General features: G+C 42.7%; 2 protein-coding genes across 2 annotated transcripts in view; one reads left to right on the top strand and one right to left on the bottom strand.

The window, feature by feature from the left end:
• Positions 1–14974, bottom strand: part of filip1l (filamin A interacting protein 1-like) — a 72681-nt gene that overhangs the window by 51484 nt on the left and 6223 nt on the right. The gene's annotated exons all lie outside the window — the stretch shown is intronic.
• LOC139352128 (collagen alpha-1(VIII) chain-like) overlaps positions 7686–14974 on the top strand; it is a 56085-nt gene continuing 48796 nt past the window's right edge. Inside the window, exons 1-2 of the mRNA XM_070994228.1 lie at positions 7686–7997; positions 10159–10332. The gene's annotated coding sequence lies outside the window, so the exon portion shown is untranslated. The remainder of the gene's footprint in view (positions 7998–10158; positions 10333–14974) is intronic.

The following is a 14974-nucleotide window of genomic DNA, read 5'->3' as shown; positions in this document are numbered from 1 at the left end:
GATCAGGCTTGTGGCTAGTGGACACACTCACACACACACACATACACACAGGCAGAGGCAAAGCAACACTTGTTTATTTAATCAAGATGACAGCCATGCGGGGCCGCATGGTGGCACAGCAGGTAGTGCGCGTGCCTCACAGCAAGAAGGTCGCAGGTTCGATTCCCGGGTAGGGAATCGAACAGAAAGGGCCTTTCTGTGTGAAGTTTGCATGTTCTTCCCGTGTTCATGCGTGGGTTCTCTCCGGGCACTCCGGCTTCCTCCCACAGACCAAAAACATGCTCATTAGGTTGATTGGTGACTCTAAATTGCCCCTAGGTGTGAGTGTGAATGGTGTGTGCATGTGCCCTGCGATCGGCTGGCGACCGGTCCAGGGTGTACCCCGCCTCTCGCCTGTTGACAGCCAAGCTAGGCTCCGGCCCGCGACCCCGAAAGGGATAAGCGGCATAGAAAATGGATGAATGGTTGGACAGCCATGCTAGCGTTTAACTTAACATTGCTTTGAGCTAAATGCTAACGTCAGCATGCTAATTTTTCTGAAGTACAGTATAGAAGAAGTAGAGTATATAGTATAGAAGTAACTCTGTTACAGTAAAAGTCCTGCATTCAAAATCACCTCAGTAAAAGTACAGAAGGTTTAGTATCAGAATATCCTTTAAGAACCAAAACTACAAGTATTCATGAAAGAGAAGGGCCCAGTTCAGAATAATCTACATAATATGACTGGATTATAATTATTGATGCATTCATGTGTACATCACTTTAATGCTGCATCAGTGAATCTGAATCTGAAAGGTAACTTAAGTGTAGTGAAGTAAAAAGTACAATATTTCCATCTGGAATACCAAAGAGTCAAAGTATAAGTAAAGTACCTAAAAACTCTACTTTATGTACAGTACCTGAGCAAATGTATTTTGTTTCTTTCCAACACTGAATGCTGTGGCCAAGCAAGTGTAATGTTCACCATCTTGTTTTAACTTATTAGCTCACTAACATTTGATACCAAAAAGTACAGCAGAGTCTGATGGAGGTGTGATTAGTTTTGTGGTAGTTTTGATGGTGGTCGCACCAGATAAAAATTCAGGGGACTGCCAGAGTTGTTTGGAGTCATCCTCAAGGCACCATGAATGAAGTTTAATGGCCGTCCATCGAGTGGTTAATGGAGTAATTCAGTCTGGACCAAATTGCCATCCCACCGCTAGCATGACTTAAAATTAGCAATATTAATGAAACCAGTTTGCTTATTCATTCATAACTTCCCTTTCCTTTTTTCCCTTCTTTCCTGAGGCGCTTCCATTACCTTGTCCTCTCATTAAGCAGTGACGACAATGTCCGAAGCCAAAAGCAAAGCTGTTACTGGAAACAGTTGGCAGTTTGGGCTCGTCTAGCCGGGACCACCAAGGTTTCTCAGACTAGCTACCAGGTCAAAAGGCTCATTCATTCAAACAGTTTTTATGCAATGAACTCACCAAGCCAGCCAGCCAGTCACTAACTCATAAACCCTCTTAAGGTCTGCCTATTATGGCCATCAAGTAATTTTATCACACATCTGAGCACTTCAGAAAGCGATTAATGTTATTATTTTGAGGCTTTATGATTTTGGATCTTTTCTGGGACTGTTGGGACTCACAATCTAAAACCAGCACCAGGCAGACTCATGGAGTAATGAGTCTTTCCCAGGTGTCACCCAAACTTTGTCGATATACCTTTAAGTACACGCTCACAAGGACACCAGGGTCTCTCACACTTGCTGTCTCTGAAAGCTAAAAACGAGAGCTCTTCAGTGATGACTTCACTCTTCACGTGTGCAGGCAGTGAAGCAGAGGGAAAGCCGTTAAAGTCACGAAGGTGAAAGGTGAGGAAGCAGGTGTGCTACAAAAGAAATATACCTCTTTCCTCCCCCACACGAACTTCGCATGGAAACACACTTACACATGCAAACAGCAGCCTGTGTGGACAGTTGGCATGCAAGCAGAACATATGCATGCATGTACACACCCACACACAAATTACAGAGTAAATTCCAGCAGCCTGACATCACGCTGCTGTCAATGTGATTGAGGGGAGAGAAAGGCAGATCAAAAGAGAGCAGAAAGGAAGGGAAGAGAGGGGAGGGAAAGATGGAGGAGCAGCAGTATATCCTTTGGAGGATCTGCTGCTCATATGCAGCTTATTGTACGCAAAGTGTACACTAAATCACCGCTTGGCTGGAGGAGATATTCGACAACATTTTTCAACCTTTTCAAGATCCCAACTGGGTTGACTGCAACTGAAAACAAGGATTTTTTCTCGGCTCCTGAAGAGTTCACATGTTGACAGAAAAGGCTTTTATTCAGCAGAAACAGGCAGAAATAAAGACGAAAAACTGTTCTTTTTGCACATTTAAGCAAGCAAGGTGAAAGATTACTTTTATGAGCTTATTTATGCTTTTTTTCTTTTGTATTTGTGTGCTAAAATGTTAAAAACACAGCTCCCAGCATGTTAGTCTGTGGTACGGTTCCCCCATGTTCTTCCTAAAATCAAGGAATATTCGTTGTCTTAGCCTTATTTGCTTTCTTGCTAAAAATTAGAAGAGGAGATTGATACAACTCTCATGTCTGGATGATAAATATGAAGCTGCCCCCAGCAGCCAGTTAGCTTTGCACCAAGACTAAGAAACAGGGAAGCAGCCAGCCTGACTCAGAGGGAACAAAATCAATGACGTGTCATAAAAACTAGTTTTCTCAAGGTAGGAACACCTTGGGATAGAGCCAGACTAGCTGCTTTCCTGGTTCATGTGTTTGTGCTAAGCTAACAGCTAACCAGCTGCTGGCTTCATATTTAGTGCACAGGCATGAGAGCAGAAGCAATCGTCTCATCTGACTCTACCAAGAGAGCAAATGCTGTGAGAATGTTTCCCAAAATGTATTCAAAAGTATTCCTTTATGAAGCTTGTTAGCATGAAATCTGTCAAAGGAAAACTCCAGATTTTAAACTGAGATACCAGAAATTTTATGCCGCTGTGGCTACAGGCGCATCTCTGTCGGTAACGCACACAATCTGTCACTGGCCCATGAAAAATTGATCACAAGAAGCTGGTTTTCATAGAGAGGAAGGTGTGGCAAATCAGTTTTCGGATGCCTGTTTTCATTCCAGCATGAATCGGCTCGAAGCAGCACTGTGAAGCCATGCATCAGCATCAGAGGTCACTGTGTACAGTAGGAGGTGAATGACTGAGACTGTGGTGAAGTCTGGGCCATGTGAAATCAGATCAGATGTCGCTCATTTTTCACGCTGTTAAAACTCCTGGTCGGGTGTGATGAATGCGACGTCGCATCCGTGTGTGACTGTGTAATCAAATATCCGTTTTCTGGTTTTTGACCATATTTCACTCTTATGCTTATCATTTCACTGGCAGAAAGGGGTTCAGACCCAGGTTCATGTTGCATGCACTGGTGCACATTGTACAGTCTTTAGTCTAGTTATTTATCTGTACCGTTTGCAGTGAATTTACCATACATGCTTGCATGTTGAATTCACAAAACGAATCATTCATCAGGCATTCTTTTTACATGCCTGGTGAATAGCGCACATCATTTTTCACAATCATGTTTACGTGTATGCGAGGCCACACACTGACAGGACAAGAGGCAGAAAGCAAAGGAAGTAAACTTAAAATGTCAGAGATGATTAAACTACAAACTCACAGAGCCAGAGGAGGCCCGAAAGCCCTGAGACCTAAAATCACCACTTCTCCTTTTGGCTCAGTGCAAGGTTCAAATTTATTTGGCAGGCCAGAGGGAAAACAGCTTGAAATGAGCTTGATAAGAAAATAAGAGAGTTCATGTAATACATTTTCTTGTTTTTATGGTGTTTTTCATTCAGCTGCTAGTTAGTGAAGATTGAAGACAGTAGCGTCTTTATAGCTTTCAGAACCCAGTGATCCAACAGATAAGTCATAAATAATACAACACATTGATGTCTTAATGATATACACACAGACATACTGTGTGTGAATGTTTCAGGAATACCATTAAGTGGTAATAAGTATGTTTTAGGCGATGTGGAGCTTCTTGAGATGAGTTTTTCCATTGTAAAATATAAATTTAGTTCTAGTGTTTCTACTTGTATTGCTCCACTTAAAGTGTTATTAAACTGTGCTAAATGTGTCAGTAATACTAAGATCGCCCAAAAATGGCTGTCAAGAGAGTTGCTTGCTGGGCCTGAGGGGTTTCCATCATCTCGCCAAAAAAAAAAAAAAAAAAAGACTGAAATATTTACAAACAGTACAATGGTTGCCACAGCAACAGGTAACGATTAGCATTCAGGCCTGGAGGTTGGATGAGGTGCCATAAAACCGTCGGAGATGTTTCCTGCTAGCATTAGCGCCGAGAAGAGAAGCGGTTTGGAATTCCTCTGCACTGAAGTCGTGCACAGCTCAGGGCAAACCGGCCGAGGAGGAAGGCTCGGCCGACAAACACACGTATCAGCTCAGATTCATGCACGCTGTCATTTAAAGCTGGAGGATAGATGGCGGCCGCGGCAGGGCTTATAGCTGTTAAAACGCCTGTCGGGTGAAAAAGAACCCTGCAGCACATTTTTTGCATCGAGGCCTCCTGTCTGCTAGATGATGCAATCCCAGGAAATCTTTGGACAAGCCAGAAAGTGTAACAGTGTGAGCCTTGCACATTTCCCCCTGCAAGTATGCTCAGAGACACAGGGATCGTATTCAGTAACAGTGTAGCTCCTCTGTGCATTTCATCTGATCCTATGGAATAAACTTTGGTAGAGACATCAAGAGAGGTCCTCCAGCTGGACATGGAGCAGTGATAATAAATATCACCTGTTATCCTAAGATACAGTACTGTGTTTATCCAGGAGAATGTTATTGACTGCACATCTCGCTTGCCAACAGTTCTTGTAGGTGAATAGAAATATCCTGCTGCATAATAAACATTATTAGAGCGTGCGCTTTTCACTAGGGGGCGCCATGTTGCCATTCCAAAACTCCTTAAGTCAGCCAAGGTTTCTCTGTGCAAACCTCAATAAAACAGCGGAGGTATATTACTTGAAAAAGAGACTTTGCCTGAAAGTGTTTATATACTTAATTTCAGATTCCCTGTGGAAATACTATGCTTGGAATAAATAAAATGGCAATTACCTTGATGAAAAAAATCCTAAAATCACATCAACTCTTTACCGTCTCAGCATCACGGTTGTGCGTCGTGGACTCCGGCTTTCAAGTCACAAAATCATCTCAAGGCGGTCGCAGAGAAACATTCCTGCTGCAGCAGATTTAGTGTCAGACTCTGCACATACATCACTCGGCACAGTGAAGCTCAAATATCCAAGTGAAGGATCTATAAGCAACAAGGGGGCTTTAATATTTCAGAAATTGAATCAAAGACTATTTCAGCAAAACTGCAAAAACTTCTTCTCAAAGTGAGAATCTGCTGCTAGTCTTTGTCTTACGTGAGAGCAAACTGAGCATCTGCGTTTTGGAGTGTTGGGCTCTGATTTTCTGACATTCTTTCAACCAGTAAGAAGAAATTTTTCAGATTAATTGATCGTAGTTGCAGCCCCACTGTCTTCTTTGTCACAATTGTGATTTTGATCCATCAAAGTTAAACTGACCTGACTTGAAAGACAAGAGAAGAAGAGAAGACTGAGCTGAAACAAACTGCGGAATCTGTTTGTGATCTCTGAGCTCACCCAGGTTACAGGACATCGAGCTGCTGACTGTGAGGACAATGGAGGCGATTAGTCCTCTGGGACTGCAGGAGGAAAGGCAGAGTGTGGATGGGGGGACTCAGGTTTCCTGTGCCAGGTTTACGTTTGAAGGAGTTTTCAGTCTGGGAGGAGGGCCAAGTCTGATGTTGAACCATGAAACGTGGCCAAGCATACATGCACTCTTATTTGCTGTACTCAGTGTATGAATGTATACACACACACACACACACACACACACACACACACACACACACACACACACACACACACACACACACACACACACACACGCACGCTGGTTGTTTGTCTGCTTTAGAGCAACAGTGTTGCCAGGAGAATGTCTTTCACATGATGTCGTGGCTGGCTCCAAGAGTTGCATTTTACTGTGTGTGTGTGTGTGTGTGTGTGTGTGTGTGTGGGTGTGGGTGTGGGTGTGTGTGTGTGTGTGTGTGTGTGTGTGTGTCTGTAACATCTGTATACACTGTATAATAGTGATTTAGCTCACGCCAAGGTCTCCACATTTAACAAGGTCAAGCTGGTGAAAAGAAAAACAGACAGCAGTGCAGAAGTTCAGCGACCTCTCAACCAGAACGGAAACCAAATGATTTTTTAATGGGGCCAGTAATTCTGTTTTGATTCAAACATCAGCGCAACAGAACATGACGCAGATGAAGTGAACCTCGTTCTCTTACTGTTGCTCTTTACAAAAGCTGACTCCACGTATGGCCCTGCTGGCCTCCCATGTCAGCCTCTGTACACATTCTAAACACACCCCTGTCATATTTTATATCCCATATCGATGTTCATACCTTGGCAGGTGTTCCACGCTCAGTGTCATCAGACTGTAACCTTGTCGGCTTTAGAGCAGGTGATTATGAGAAAGAGAAGCTGGAGGACTGGTGGGGTTTGAGTAGGCCAAGAGCTGCTGGGAGGTAGTAATCTCATACGTGTCAGAGTGAAGGGTTGTCTGGTTCAGTGACAGGCGGGCTGCTGCGTCTCAGGCGGTGGCATGACTTTGCAGTGTTGGCTCGGAAACTTTAAAGCTGCACAAATCAACAACGGACTGTACGTAATGTGACATGATGAACTAAAAGATAACTATCACCTGACTCTGCAGTTTCCATCAGGGAGCTTTTAAGTGTCTTTAACACACTTTTCTTTTACAACCAGCAACTGTCCTGTTTTGGTTCACTGTCACTGCTCTCGTCAACCAAGCAGCTGTTTTCATCACAGTAGCTCTGATAAACCCATTATCCTCGAGCTGCTCAGCACCAAACCACAGACACACATCGTTAGTTAGCTGGTGAGCATAGCAGAGCATTTAGCTACTGAAGCGAGCCCCGACTGTTCCCGCAGGACTGTATATGAACAAGATTTTACGTGTTACTGAGCAGCAAGTTTACTTTGAACAGTGAAGCAAAGTACATTTACTACGACTACTGCTGTACTTATTGTACTTGTGTTTCCTTTTTCTGCTACTTTGTACTTCTCCTCCACTTTATTTCAGAAACAAATATTGTACTTTTTACTCCACTACATTTACTTGAAAACTTGAATTACTGGTTAACTTTACTCGGATTGATATTATAGATTAAGATATATCTACATTGATCCCGGTTGAAAATTCAAGGCCAGCAGGTCAGTGAAGAAACAGAGCAGATGACAAAAAGTGCAAAATCTGAGTTAACAAAACTTCAGGTGTAGGTCGAGTACAGGTAGAGTAATGCCTACTATCTGTAATCCGATTACATGTTTTTGCAATGTAACACCATGCTGTTATGTTATATCCTTTTTTCTACCTGAACCTGTGACAGACAGGAGACAACAAGAGGAAGAGAACACAAAGTGTGCCTCCTACACCGGCTACAGGAAAAGCTCTTCCTCCTCACATCACCACTGTGCTAATGCCAGAGCTGCTAAATGTGTTCCCTGTGAAATTGAATTTCTGTTTTGGCCTTTCTGAATTTCCCCTGATTAGGCAACCTTTTAAAAAACATCCAGATCTCTTTCTCTATTTAAAAATCTGTGCCTGCTCCCACTCCTCCCCCTCTGAAGGGTCCTGTGTGCCCAGCATGACAGAGCACCACCAGACGGATCCGATGGTTGGAAGGTGTGAATAGCTGAAATGATCTGTCACCACAAGGGCCACCGGGGAAGAAGACAAATCACCTACAAGCCCCATCATCCTGACACCGTGATCCTCTGTGCCTCATCCCAAACATGTGCACACAGATAAACACCTGCACCGACAGACGAAAACATCGGATCAAAATCGTCTGTGATTATAGGTGAGTAACAGCAATGTGAAGCACAAACACTGCACATCATCGAGGTGCTTTTCTGCAGGAATATTGAGCAGTTGAACATGGTGTTGATACCAGGAGGTTTGATGAGCGCAGTACAATTCAAGTCACGGTGCTTGCTCTTGAAGAAAATAGATTGTGTAAGTCAAGACAAAAAATGATATGTGAATGTATATAAGTAACAAAAATGTGGGGTTTTTTTGGTTTCAGAGCAACATCTATTCTGAAATCATGTTTCTGATGATACTAACTGATATTTTACCAAAGGCAATAAGCCTGAAATCATATCTCTGGACATTAACTAAATGTTTGAAAAACATTGACAGATATTTGAATTGGATTCCCTTTTACACAGTATTTTGTTTTAACTGTGTTTAGTTTGTCCAGGTTATGGCAGTGCTTTTTAACATACGGCGTCCTTGTTCATTTCAGGTTATGAGAGTAATGTTTGTTTTAATTGTTGTTCAAAGGTTACAGGGGTCTTCACTCAGACCCCTAGCTCTGTCTTGCCAGCAGAGGGCAGCGCTTTTTTAGTTTTGGAAGTGGCCTTTTTGAGCTTCTGGACTCTGATGCTGCTCAGCCTCTTGTGTGTGTCAAACTTTTGGGTTAACTTTTGATATGTGACCCATATCATCAGCCCCTATTAAAACAGGCCGAGTAGCAAGTGGGCCACCGACACCTGTGCTGATGCAGAACTGGTCGGAAGGAGGTTGGAGGGAGCACTTTGTCCTGAAAGTGCAAAGCAAAACCACATTTCACTAAACAGATTAAACTGGGACACAGATTAGCAAAACATGAACATTTAGCATTAAAAAATTACTAACATAGGACCCTAATTTGCATATCAGAAAACAAACAAATGTGATGGGTTCCACTTGCATCCTGTTTTTGTTAAGAATTGGGTATTTTATTTTATTTTGTTCTGCTTTTGTTTTGTGTGTGTGTATGTTTTCCTAATAATCATAGTATTTTTGGGAATATATCTGATAAAACACGGGCATGTTTTGCTCTTCCACTCCACTCCACTGTGGTGTGCTTTACTCCATGTTAAATGGATTATTGTATTAGTGGCCTGCAGACAGATTAGCTCCAAGATGATGTTTTTACAAATGGGAGTTTTTGACTCAATAGCTTGCCGTAGCTTTTACCAGAGCAGCTACTGTACCTGAATAATCACCTGCCGCAGTGCTTGTTTGCATGCATGTTCATCTCATGTCATGGAAAATAGACCCCAGTGTTTTGAAGTGGTCCTAGGATTTTATATGTTGCTCCTCAGACTGAGGACTGACAGCAGATGAGAGGGTTGATCAGAGGGTTCATTGACTATTATGATCCCAGAAGCCAAGTAAATGTGCTCATCTGTCTCACCTCCCAGTATAGAAAAAAATACTCTGTTTTTTCTTGGTCTGTTCAGCTCACCTCAGGCCTTTCACTAATGCACTGTCAAGAAAAGGTACAGCTCACTCAGACAAACAACGACTATAACAGAGATGCTACTGTAGCAATACATTCTTCCCCCTCAGACGACAAAGCAAAAAAAAAAAGAAAAACACAGTCATCAGCATGCACTCATTCATTCACCGGTGCATTCCCAGTCTGTCCATCCATCTGTGTAGTGACACAGGATTGACCGGAGAGGATTACAGGGTCACAGCATCCATCAGCTGGTCCACATGCTGTCACTTTGTCCTCAGCACACACACATACTGAACACACGCGCTTCAAGACTGAAGCATCAGTTGAGTTATCCTTGATTCATGTACTCAGTGTGTAATTCTCTAGATAACATGAAATATACTAAATATATACAAAATACACATGCATATACGGCAGAATGTGCATCATGAGGTGACAGCGAACATAAATATAAAATAGCACTTCTTCTTCTTCAGCTGCTTTGTCTCTGCTGGCCCTTTATATGCAAGGAGTGTCACAAATAATGGTTGCAGTCATGATGGCAGTTAATGTTCCTCCTCTGTGTTTATATGTAATCACCATCAGTGACTCTTTAAGAAAAACCCTCCCTGGTCTTCAGGGACATAAAATATCAAGTCACAAATGAAGCAGAATTATGATATTCCTCCTCACCTCCCCAACTAACGACTGTTGCACCCTCTCCCTTTTGCCTGCAATCCAATCTGTCCAGTGGCCGACAAACACCGGGCTAAAATTAGGGGTCACCCAATCCTGCACAGTAGAAGCGAGGAGAAGGCGAGAGCTGAGACGTTGCCTGGTGGTGTTGGACCACGTCCTGCACAGGAACTGTACTCCAGTCTGCTGCATTCATCCTCCAGCGGCCAACACTCATCAAGTGTTTAAGGTACTTTCCACCTTTCAGCCTAAACCACAAAGTACAGTAGGCTTGTAATGGAGATACTCCAGATTTGTCCTGTGTTATAAAATGAAGTGTTCGAATCAGCTGAAGTGGGGGGATTCAAAGGAGTCACTTTAACAGCAGTGGATGAGCAGAGTGTTCAGAGAAAGCCTGAGTCAGCAGGGAGGATAAAATCCCAGAATCACAGACTGTGGCCATGTAGAGTCTAATGGAGAGCTGTGTGTGTGTGCAGGTATCACCAGGTGAGGATACATTTACCACACATGAATTTCTATGTGTGTGCATGTATTGCAGTGTGTGCGCACACCTGAATATCCCTGGATGCTTGCAAGCTAATTTTTAGCCCGATCATAAGGGAGGACTTATCAGTTAAAACCTTAAAATTTTTAGAATATGAACTGACTGGTTTATGTCCATCACAGGCCACCGTATGTAATCCTAAATCACTGATAAAAGTCAACAGAACTCACAAGGTGGGTCCCACTTTCTTCTTGCGTGCCAATCATATACTGTAGTTTTTGAAGTGATCAACATACTTTTACATACAGTCACTGTCAGTGAAACAGAGACAGCGAAACGTTTTTCCAAATGGTTTACAAGTTTTTTAAATTATCTGAGCTTTTTCATCGCCATCCACAATTAGTATTTAAATTATTTAGCAGTGAACTTTTCTGATGTAACACACTGCAAAACCTACTTAGAATGATTATGTAGGATGGACTGTGGGACTACAGGTTCCTTTATATGCCTTTAAACATCTTCATCCAGGGAACAGCTCTCTGTGGATGCAACTTCCCTGTCAAAACATACTCAATATGATAATTGAATGTAGGCTTAGCTTCGCTTCCTTCCACCTTTGCATCCCTGTGGGCCTGCCCCCGGTGCAGTTGCCCAGCAACCTCCCCATTAAGCTGTCTGATGAGTCACACCTTGGGTTATAGAAATGTCTAAGCTGTAATTAGAGCATCGACTTTGTGACAGCAGGAAAATGCAAATTGACAAATCAATTAGGCGGACTGTATCTGATTTACAAACAAACAGGTAGATGTGATTTTATTTCTAATGAGCAATTATTGGAGTTTGTGCATCCAAAATGTCCCGAAGCATCTCGTTGGCGCACTGTTATGGGGGAGCCAGGTCTCATTATTTAGCAGCAGATGAATTTATAGAGGGGAAGTTGGTGGTTTCAGTATTACCTCAGCTGGTCAGTGATTTTAATCCCATGTGGAGCTTTTTATGCCCCATCTCCAAAATAATTCCAGCTCCACTTACCTGCTTCATCACCTCAGCTGACAGTCTGATAACGAAGAATTAGAAAACAATTTAGAATCTGATAGATCGATTGTTCACGTCAGTCAGCTCAATGAGGAATAAAGCCCCCACAGGCTCATCACTGCCATGTTCCAGGTGATTTTACAAGATACAGTATGAAGCAGAGCCTGATTGGCATTCGCAAAGAGATATTTGAGTAGCTTGCAAGTGGTGATGAAGGTCACATTGTTTTCCGGCACATTTATTTTCTATTCCAGAACCAGCTCTTGTAAAAATGCTGTCTTTTATGACAGCAGAGGAGAGGAAGGATTTTATTACCCGCCTCCTCCTGTCATCAGTCGTGTCTGAATGTGGCTTTAGACTGAAGGCGATAGCAGAAAGAATGAATACCTGGATGTTTTCATGAGTTACTGTGCACACCATGGTGCAAACACACAGGTGTTTTCACCTATTTTCCTCCACTCAGGGGGCTGCGAGTGTGTGTTCAGGATGAGCGTCATAGCCTTGTTGAACTCGTCAGGGTGTGACATCTTATGCCTTTATCATTATAATTAATAAATTGAAATCAGTGACATCCTGTGTTTCCCAGCCAGCACGGTGTCAGGGCATTCTGTGAAGCAGTCACATTTAATCTATAGATTCATGTACACAGGCGTGAATGTTCCTGTTTCTGTGACACTCAGGATGACTTTCAAAGTGATTGTTGCTAACTTTGTCTGTCTGCCATTTGGTGGTGCAGGAGCTGGCATGCAGGAGTTGGTTTTTTGGTTTGTTTTTTGCTAAATACAGCTGCTGTGTCTGGAAATGACACATTGAAAGGACGTGGTAGAGCAGAAAACCAAAACAAGAATCTGAAAGATGCTAAAAATTGAGGTGATAAATCTGAATGTAGGCATGTGATCCATTGTTAATCTAAAAATGCTGATTATATCTTCTTGAAGAACAGTACATCTTTACATATATATTCAGAAAAAAAACTAAGAAGACTATAAACTAGAGAATGCAACCAAAACCGACAAAATTCAGAGAGGCTGTCTATGATCAGCTACAAGACCGCTAACAAAGCAATGTCCTGCTGCATCACATCATACCACAGGAGACATTTTGTCCCAGGGTAACTCACATATGTGAAAATGATCACACTGTTCCCTGGCTCTTTCTCAAGCTTTGTTAATATTCAGCGGCTGTTCTGCTTCCAAACAGCAAAACAACATTTCTCAGTGAGCTGACTCATGCTTTCTTTTTCAAAAAGAAAAAAAAAAAAGGACTGTGTGCGAGTCTGTTTCTCGGCCGAGTTTCGGTGTATTGTCTTGTACCAAGTTACAGAATGAGTCATCGGTCGATGTCAGGTGAAAAAATGACAGTTGCTTCAAGTCGGCTCTTTTGGAATTAACTTGTTTTTTATCATTTTTATGCACACTAAACAACCGGTCATGTAACATGTTGTGCATGAAGGTTCTTGCAAACATCTGATTGAGGTAGAAACAGGGAAAGAGAGGCTGCAAGGTTTCATAGAAATCAAAGCTCGACACTTCCTGGACGAGCTGCTTGAGTTCATCCCTCACAACATGGACACTGAACTCTAAAGCACTATTGTGGCTTCGGCCCCCTGCACTGCCCATGAGTCATGTTGGCAGATGGGTGTAACGCACCCTCCTTCACCGACACTATGTGCTGTCGAGCTCTGGGCCTCATCCCAGCAGCACTCCTGCCAGACACAATCCCGCTCTGTACAAATCATGCCCATTTTAGACATTTCCTAAATCCCCAGGCCAAAGTGAGTAAATTAACTGCCACCGGGCACGTCACCGACATCTCTCACCACTGTACCACTCCTGTCTCTCTCCTCCTCTGCTCCTGTTGGCTCTCAAAAGGCCTCACTTCTCTTAAATAAGAGGGAGCAGGGAAAATGTTAGTGGGTCATCAGAAAATAGCCCGATAATTGACCCTGTCATTTAGCGAATGCAAAAGCCTCGCAAAGTCAGAGAGCCATGCTAAGCCTGCTCATCTCCGCTGAGTTCATTTCTATAGCAACAGCAAACAGAGAGGGGCAACAATGGAGGCTTAAGCTCAAAGAGGAGCATTCACAGCAGGCCTCCTTGGTGTGTTTTATTTTTTTCTCCGGTGCATATTTAGCGTCAAGCTGCCACCTGTGTCATTTTATCCAATCATGTTGCATATGCCAAGTATTTCACAACCAAAGCCGAGTCCCTGGTGGGGATACAATGCAGAAATAGCAGTGAGATGTGAGCTGGTTCATGTTGAGGCTGGCATGATACAGAGCTCAGAAAAGGCTTCATTTACATAATATATGGCTACAAAGTGAGCTAAGGTGCACCCATGGAGAACATGCTCTTTGCTGGGGAGTATATTTAGCAAGCTTGCAGTGGAAGTGGTTACTAACATAATCTGGTGTGTTTTCTTGTTAAAGGAATAGGTCGACATTTTAGGAAATTTTCTTGCAGAGATTCAGATGGGAGGAATTATACCCTCTCACATCTGTCTGGTAAATAAAAGGCTACAAGCAGATAGCTGAGCTCATAAAGACAAGGGGGACAGCTAGCCTAGTTCTTTCCAAAGGTAACAGATCCCCCCACCGGCACCTCTAAAGCTCACTAATTACCATGTTATGTCTCATTTGTTTAATCCATTAGAAAGGTCACACTTTTAAAAAAGCTTAACAGTGTAATAAAACTTAATGACATCTTTATGACAATTCAACTGTACCGCTGTAGTTGAGGTCAATAGTCATGACAATTATAATGGCCTCATGACAGCCAATGGTAAAACCAACCACATATATAAGGACACTCACTGACAACAGTCATAAACATTCATAAAGCTTCCTTCAGGTTCATGACAGGTGTCATGTCTCATGCACACACCTTCAAATACAGTTACCAAAGCACAGAAAAAATGAGGCCTAAATACAATGAGCTGAATTCAGGAAGTTACTGCTCATGGCCGAGAAAAAGTTTGACACATAACCCCCAGAAACAACGGCATGTTAATTATTGAGCTTTGAAGGTGCTGGTAGGTGGATTTGTTACCTTTGGACACAGCCAGGCTAGCTCTTTCCCCCTGTTTCCAGTCTTTAAGCTAAGCTAACGGTAATCCACTGCTTAAAACGTTGCCGTAAAATGCAACATTCCATTTTCCCCTCCAGATCTGCAACGACAAAACAAAATTTTGACCTCTGACCCCAGATCAGCACACTAACTGTTACGCTTTGACCCAAAACTGAATATTCTCATGTGATGGGAGGTTGACAGAATTTTCAAACAGAATAAGTAACACACGCCTTTTGGCCTCATGGAAAGTAGACAAGAGCTGGACAGTGTTACATGTTAATCTG

This window comes from Chaetodon trifascialis, chromosome 24 (genome assembly GCF_039877785.1).
Source record: "Chaetodon trifascialis isolate fChaTrf1 chromosome 24, fChaTrf1.hap1, whole genome shotgun sequence".
In the NCBI taxonomy this organism is placed as follows: domain Eukaryota; kingdom Metazoa; phylum Chordata; class Actinopteri; order Chaetodontiformes; family Chaetodontidae; genus Chaetodon; species Chaetodon trifascialis.
Note: the sequence above shows the minus strand (reverse complement) of the source record. Positions and strands in the feature narration are given on the sequence as shown.